This window comes from Pipra filicauda, unplaced genomic scaffold (genome assembly GCF_003945595.2).
Source record: "Pipra filicauda isolate LSUMZ 115617 unplaced genomic scaffold, ASM394559v2 scaffold92_size2517590_pilon, whole genome shotgun sequence".
Taxonomy (NCBI): domain Eukaryota; kingdom Metazoa; phylum Chordata; class Aves; order Passeriformes; family Pipridae; genus Pipra; species Pipra filicauda.
The window spans coordinates 44,269-52,630 of NW_024105120.1; positions in this window are offsets into that span (position 1 = coordinate 44,269).

Here is an 8,362-nt window from a genome sequence, read left to right on the forward strand (position 1 = left end):
AAACTATTGAGTCAGAATATTTCATTCTGAGTATTATTGAACTTGCATTGTCTCATATTTCGTTGATTAACTGCATTTAAATGTAAATTTTGATTGCACGTAACCTATATTATTTTAATCAGGATAAACTTGTCTTTAAAAATGGCAATTTATTTTTAATCAGTATGAGAATATAGCCTTTATTCTAGATTTTTTTAGGAAACTACTTGGACCAAGGAAAGTACACTTTGAACTATCCACAAGTTTTTCCTTTCACAGATAATGTAAGACTTTCTGGTAACATTTCTTCATTTTTAAGCAAATACTATGAATCTATGTGAAGAGTATCTGTGAAGTACAAGTAAACATTGAACAGAACAAGAATTTTTAATTATTGCAAATTCAAATATCTGGCAACTTTTTTATCCCATAAAAGGAAAGCATTTTAAGTGCATTTAAATAAATGGTTTGTATGAGAAACGGTGACCATTTCAGTTCAGTATAAGCAAAGAAATACATTTGACTTCTCCTTTTAAAACAGGAGGTTTCATTTGAAAATGGATCTAACCTAGCAAGTATTTGAATTCCCAAAGTGCTAAGCCAAATTCCTAGGATAAAATTACATTTTTAGCATTTATTTAAAATTATTTAGAATTTTGCTTATTTTTTTGCTTCATCAAACCTCAAGTCTAAACCCCCATTTAAATTTTAACCAGATTATTTCTTCTGTCCTCTTTATCATAATTAGGCTGTGGCACCAAGGTCAGATATATGAGGAAGGCCTACTGCAGGATTTTGACAATCTTACTGAATTTAAGTTGACTTTACATTTTTCACAGGTTACATCCCACCAAACTGTAGACATTTCTTTTCTTTGAATTAGACTAGTAGCTTGTTATAATTTTTTCAACAAAGGGAGAAAAATAAGCACTACTAACATATAGCTTATCTCATCATGAGGCAGATTTATGAAGCAGACCACATACATCACAAAAAATGTCTGTTTATCCTCAACAATTTTAGAGAGCACTCAGGGTGATTAGCTGAAAAATGAATGTCTTTAGTACAACAGTCTAAAACCAGGTGAGATAAATCTTAATATCCGTGGGCAGCTATTCTCTTCCTGAATGGTTTTAAATAAACAGACAATCTTAGCATATGTATAATCACTTTCAAAATATTTATGACCCTACTAAGAGCTTTGAGTAGAGAGGAACATATTTTCTCTGCTTTGAATGTTTAGCTTCTAGTTTTACAATAGTAACTGCACAGGGATGACATCTGTAAGCACCATGTTGTTTTGTGTGAAATTCAAGCCTTCCAGTACGCCAATTTTTAAAATACACTCTATCCGCTTTTAAAGGAAGTCTTCTCTTAATAATAATCTTGTCCCATCAGCAATAATTCTATGAAGATATCTAAAAATCTAGTTTTTTCTCTTCTGTTCAGGAGCTGTTCTTTCACATATATGAAATGATGAATAAAATGTTCCCTTAAATGTAGGATTTGGGCAACTTACTATTAAAAATTCAGATTCTTGCTAAATCACAATGAAAAGAATAAAAATAATTCAAGAGTTTTTCCTGCTGAAAAGTATTTCTGGTGTCAGTGATGAAAAGACTGTTCTCAGGAAACTGCAGAGGAATAGTCTTGTAGCACTTGTTTAAATTAAGCCTATTTTATTGGTCTTTTTGCACCTCAAAAGGACCTCTCAGATTAAGGTGGGTTGAATTCTTGTCATGCAGTGATAAATTCATGTGGTCTCATGTTCACAAGCACTGAACAGGCATTGCTCTCATTGAAATCCATAAGCACTGCGTAAAATAGCACTTCTACAGAAGCAGGCCAAAAAGTTGTAGTGCAGTGTTATTATACCTAGATAAGGTTGTGGGATTTGAGGTTTTATCTTAAAAGCCTATAGGCTAAACCCCCTCAGGTTAATGTGAATGTTTGAGGGCGTTTGAGCACAATTTTACACGTGCTCAAACAAAGTGCACAGTCTTTGTGGAGCAGAAGCCCACCCGAGCATTCACAGCGATAATACACACGCTTGTATTGAGGGGGTAGATTTTGCCCCCACATCTCAAGGAGCACTTTGTCACTACATAAATAAAATCTCTTCTTAGCAGATTCATAGAGGAAAGTATAGCAATGATGGGCAAAAATTACAAATGTTTGTATAATATAGAAATGTTCATACACATATAAATGTACTATAAATATATAGCAAAGACTTGGCAGTCGGTAATTTCAAGCTAGATGTAGAGTAGCTGCTGCTGAAATCACTAGCCAGTAGGGTAACATTCCATTTTGTGTTGTCTTTGAATGCCTTCAAAAGATCCAATGCTCATTAGCTTTTGTTTCTAATATTATTACAACTTTTCAGTGATAGTTTACACCAGATGTTTGCTTCTGTGTGTATATACGGCCGTGTGATTGCAGCATTGGATTGCTGAGAACTACACAATGTTGCACCTTTAATTAACACCACTGTAAAATATTCAGAATTACATGTGATCTAGTTCCTTCTTTCTCCATCTTTCACTGCTTTCCAGGACTGTATGAGGAATAGGATGGGTGAAAAACAAATTGAAGGATTTTCTTGGGCAATTGGTAGGTTTTTTTTCTTGTTTACACACAGTACTTAAAAGTCATTTCAATTTCTCTATAAATTACAAACTGACATAGACTGTCTGATGAAAGCTTTGCAAACTATATGACAGTAATATATATAGCACCTTAGGTGGTTTGAGAAAAGCAGTACATCTTGGAGGAAAAGTGTTTGTTTCCATCAAAAAGGATATGCTGTGATGTGGTAAAAAGATTTTCTAAAAGAATAAACTTCTCTGTTGTACTTGCAAGCAGAAAAGCATTATTTTGTTTTTGTTTGCTCTATTAATCTTACATACTATACTTAGCCTGTCAGAATCTCCTTTTGGAGTTCTCTCCATGACCAGTGAAACATGAGATATGAACCATGAAAATCAGACTCGTGTGTACTGAGTTATTTTGTGGTACCTGTGGTTCTCTTGTAAGTTCAGCTAATACAGCTTCACAGGTCAGCTGTGGGTTATAATTGAGTTAGATCATCTCCTTGTGGTTTTGAAACAGCAGATCATCCAGTGAAACGTTAACAGCTCTAACGCTTGTAACGCACTAAAAGCGGTCATGAGTAACCATAGTTTCAACTATTTTGAGTAGTGTCTTATCTGTGGGGGTGCTACAAGTTTTTACTTTAAATGTAAGTATGTATGAGTATATAAATAAATGTATTTATAAAAATAATTTTTATAGGCAAATAGATGTCTCTACATATGCAGTTGACTCAGATGGTGTGGCTTAATTAACATGATGAAAAAATTTGCTTATTTTGAATAAAGATGGAAGAATCTATCGGAAGTTTAAAAAAGAAAAAGATCATATTTTGGCAAAGAAAGGATTATATTTAATTTAAACCATGCATGGAAAAGATAATGTTTTAATTAATGCAACATGAGATCTGGGAAGGGTTCCACACATTCCACAGAGGCAGCTCTGTTTCTTGTTTGTTAGGCTCTTTTTAAGAGACATTTCTAGCAGAAATAAGTTGTGGTACTCATTGAAGTCCTTCCCTCCAGTGAGGTTAAGTTCATATGACCAATCTTATAGATTTTTATGGATTAGTTTCACTAACCATCTCACAAAGGAGTCTCCCTCTCTGTTTCTAGGGAAGCACTGCAACACTACCTCCAAATTTTCCTCCCAGTGCTGTAGTGTACCTGCAGTGCCAATTGCCTAGCAGTGAGAGTTTTACCTTGAAAAGCAGAAATCGCAGGGCTAGTGACCCAGGGTGGGACTTTGATATGCTGCCAAAATAAGGGAGTTGGGTCATTCCTGTGATGCAAAATACATCTGCTTCCAGAGCAGTATCTGCCCCGCAGGCACACCAAGTGTCATTTGCCAGTGTGCTTCCAAACTGGAATTGCAGCTGCTGGTTTTGTGCAGCTTCTGCAAGGAAGGAGCTGCTGACACTGACAAAACAGCCAGATGATAGTGTCCCAGAAGATGGCAGTGCTGACAGTTCTGCTCTGGGGCTTACAGGACCTCCAGGCCACCAGTGGGGCCTCCCATGCCCACCCTGGTGCCTCAGCCTGCTGCAGCAAGCACATCGTGTCTGCCAGGGCAGCTCATCAGTGTGGAATTAGGTCTTCCATTTCAGACAAAGCTCTGTGATGGAAACAGGAGTCAAATCGTTGCAACAAATAAAAGGGTGGTCGGAGCTCCTACCTGGAGGCACAGCATGGTCTGGGTTTGTTGCTGGATCCAGAGCTGTGTCACACCAGGCTGTAGATCTTGCTGGGCTTTGGATGCCGAGCTGTGGGGCTCATGTGAAAAAATATCTGCTATAAAGATAGAAGCCTGCCCTGGAGGCAGAATTGTATGCTAGCAGAGATGAAAGTTGCTGCTACTTTGACTTGCCCCGAGGGTAGAGACACACAGTGTCACTTCCAGCTTGACAGCAGCTCCTGGAGGCTGCGCTGCATGGCTGCCCTGCCAAACAGCCTTGCAATGGAAACTGCTTCCACAGGAGGGATTTTCCAGTAGTACAGCAGGAAATATTCAGCAAAGGAACACATTCAGGGTTCTGTTGTTGAACTGTGCAGACATGCTTCACATTTTCACAGAATCTCAGGATATTCAGAGTTGGAAGGGACCCACGAGGATCATTGAGTCCAGCTCATAAGTGAATGGCCCCCACAGGGATCAAACCCACAACCTTGGCATTATTAGCACTGTGCTGTAACCAACTGAGCTTTTCAAAAAGTCTGGAGAGAAAAAGAAATGTGTTTCCCCTTCCCCATCTCCAAGGTATTTTCTGCCTTTTGCTTATCAGGGCACAACACATGATTGTAGGCTCAGCCTGTCTTGCACAATGTGAACTTTGTTTTGATATATATATATAACTTGACTGAAAAAAATTACAAGTTTTAATTATATATATTTATTTATTTCTCACTGTATGAAAGAGGGCCTCACTCTGGACTTCTTTTCTTTTTGTAACCTTTGGGGCCATGCTGGACATTGGAGATGTATGAAGACTTCTGAGGCTGAGGAGAATTACTTTGTCTTTATTACATGGTCTGTATTTCACAAGAAAAAGCTTGTGAGGGCATCACTCTGCTGCTTTTAAGGTAGAGGAGTGAATTAGCTTCCCTTACCTCTCTACACATCTGTACTATAAGGGTGCAAAAATCCCTGTGGTTCCAGTTTGCTTCTATTGGCATCCCATTTTTGTGGACAGAAGTGATTAGATTACCTGATTAACTGCTAGTTTGCTTTTCTGAACTAAAGAAATGAAGCATAGACATATTTATTTAATTTTTAATTTTAATTTTTTTTTTTTTAGTTTTAATATTCTAAATTGACTCAGTCAATGGAGATAGAGACTAGATTTAAAAAAATGGGTTTATTTATTGTATTGTTTTGGCTGTTCCATTTCCATTATTTCAATGAAGTTTTAATGAAATTGCAAAGTAACACTAATCTGGATCAGAATGTTTGGGTTGAGTGTATCTTTTTAACTTGGAATCTGTACCTAACATTTTTAATCAAGACAGTACAGGACTGACTCCTGTAGTTTGAAATTAATCAATAGCTTTAATATTGGAATTACCGAATCTTTTGTATCCTCTCTTTGCTGAGCTCATAGAATTGTTATAAATACCTAGGTCTATTAACAAAAGAAAGCAGTTAAAAGTAGGGTGAATTGTGCTTTGTGCAATGCTCCGTGCATACACATTGTAGGATTGATTTCAACCTATTATATATATTTGCATTTGCAGATGCAAATATTTTTCAGTATTTTTCCTTGGATGCTAAAAAAGAAACAAGTCTCTGTTGGAATAAAGGGAATTATTAATATTCAAAAGTGGTTTGATTAACTTCAAAAATTTTATCTGCCTTGGCTTTGAAGAATGACTAAGAAATGGCATTTACTGCCAGCAAAACAATTAATTCAAGTAGCAGGTCAGCCAAGAGAGACAGTACAGAAAGATATATAAGAAATATAATGCCACTTTAGTGACAACGTAAAGAAGAAGCAGAAGGCATATATAACACATATATTTAATAAAGCATTGTATCATGTGCTTTATATGTCATCAGTCTTGAGGCGGTTTGTCCTCCTCCAGCAAGATGACTTTCTGTAGTGCTCTAAGGCACTGGCTCCCAATTGCCACAGGACTGAGTCAGAATTTAGCTAAAATACTCATTACTAAAGCCATGTAGGGGGTCTTACCACAATGTGAAATACTGGTGTTGGTGGGTAATAATTTGCACTGTAAGTAGTGCTTTTTCAGAGACAAGCAAGAAAACATGAGATGGACATCTAATTAGGGGCTGTCCTACTGGAGAGAACAGAGTTTTCATGAAAAGCGTAGTTCTTAGCTCTTTCACAGACTTTTTATAATAAAACCGTGGTAAATGATTCTTCAGCTTTTGTTAATGGTTTTACAAAACCTGACATAGACTTTCAAAAAGAGATCACCCCCAAAATTGTCTGCTTTGTGTACAAGCAAGCCTGGGTTTTTTTCTGCTCTCTACTTCCACCCGCTGAAAATGTTTCAGTCTCCAATCTAAGCAGCTCTTTACTCCTCTTCAGAGCAGCTGTAGGAAATCAAATGGAGATAATAGTATGAGTAAAATTCAGGAAGTTTCAAATCTGATTAGAATCTCTGTTTGGCTACATCTTACATCAATGCCTACAGTAGTAAGTTTCTAAAATTCAGGAAATTACACTCTTGAAAATTAAGTGTTCAAGTGATGTATCTCCATCAAAAAACTGTTGTGTGTGTTGGTTTTTTTGTTTGGGTTTTTTAATTTTTTTAAATTCTTTTTTAATTGGTGATAAGGTGCTGCTGTTTCTGTGGGTATGCTACCACATTCTCTCCATTGACAGTAAAATGATAAATGATTGTTGCCTTGTCAGTAAGGGAGCATGAGATTTGATCAGCATGTAGGAAAATATGGTATTTGCTTTTTAATGTTGGATTTAATACTTTTCTCCTTGCTTATGAAACTCATTTCTTTGCTTTTAACTGAAACTTGAATTTTTCATGTACATTCAGAACTCCAGTATCATGAATTATTGAGAAAGAAAAAAGTTGAATAGTGTGAGTCTTGTGATAAAGTTGCAGTGCCTGTGACTGTATGCTTAATTTATAAAGGAATATTTCTAGATAAATGTTTACTGTATTACTAAATAGATTTCACAATTTAGATCATTAATTTATATGAAAAGGCTGAAAGTGATTTTGGCATGAAAGTGAATATTAATACCAAAAGTATGTTTCAATATTTAACTCAAACTGTTGTTGTTCAAGCTGTTATTTAGATTTGTTGTGCCATAGGACCAAAAGATGGATGAAACCTGTTTTTCCTCTGTACGTATGTGCATTTCACTAAACCGCTAATGTTGACAGGTGGTTTTCAGCATATATTTCTAAAATAGGATGTTAGATACAGTGTAAACTTACAATTTTATTTATCTCATAAAGTACTTTTTTTCATTAGCCTTTGTTAGTAGAGAATTGATCCTGGTTTTGATATGGGGTATCACCTTAGTGCTATATGTTGTCAAGATGTCTTTTTTGCTGCCTTGTTATTATAGAGTATTACCTGTTCAGTATCAAAGCTTTGGCTTTCCAGGAGAGACTACTACATGCAGTATATGAGGACACACAAGAATTCAGTGAAAAAATGCCTTGTATTTTTGTATTTGTAAAGCTCATGAACAAGTCTGTTGAAATGATGCAATAGAAGTTTGTCAATTTGTGATCAGTAATTCCGTATGAACCCAATCATTAAGAAACCTATCATGATATCTGTGTTCAAGGGGCTAATCCAAACCAGATGAGTGGGCAAGAATGACAGCGTCTTTGTAATCTGCTCAAGGCAATCATCATATTTCCTAATCATACTTTACAGGCAGCCAAAAACCATCCCACTATGATGGTTTTGGCTTTGTTGTTTGTGATAATATCAGTGGTGTGACAGGAGAAGCAGATGGCTGCTACGCTCACCTTGTGCTTGCTGTGAATTCCTGTGTTGATGACGCCCCTTCTGTTCATCTATGCTGGAGTTGAAACTGATTTTTAGGACTGAAGCCTCTCCTTTTACCCATGGAAGCATGGAATATTGTCTCCATGGCACAGGGGCTATTCTTCTCCAAAATTCTTCCAATATGGTTTTAAATTAAGGGAGACTTTTTGTGTTCAGAGTGGTGTATAAGTCCAATGAGAGATTTTACAGCTAAATGATTCTGATGCTGATCTAGCAAATCATCATGAGTCTCTACCCAGTTCTGTATGTTCTGAAGTAGTAAAAAATGATTTGCAACTATGTG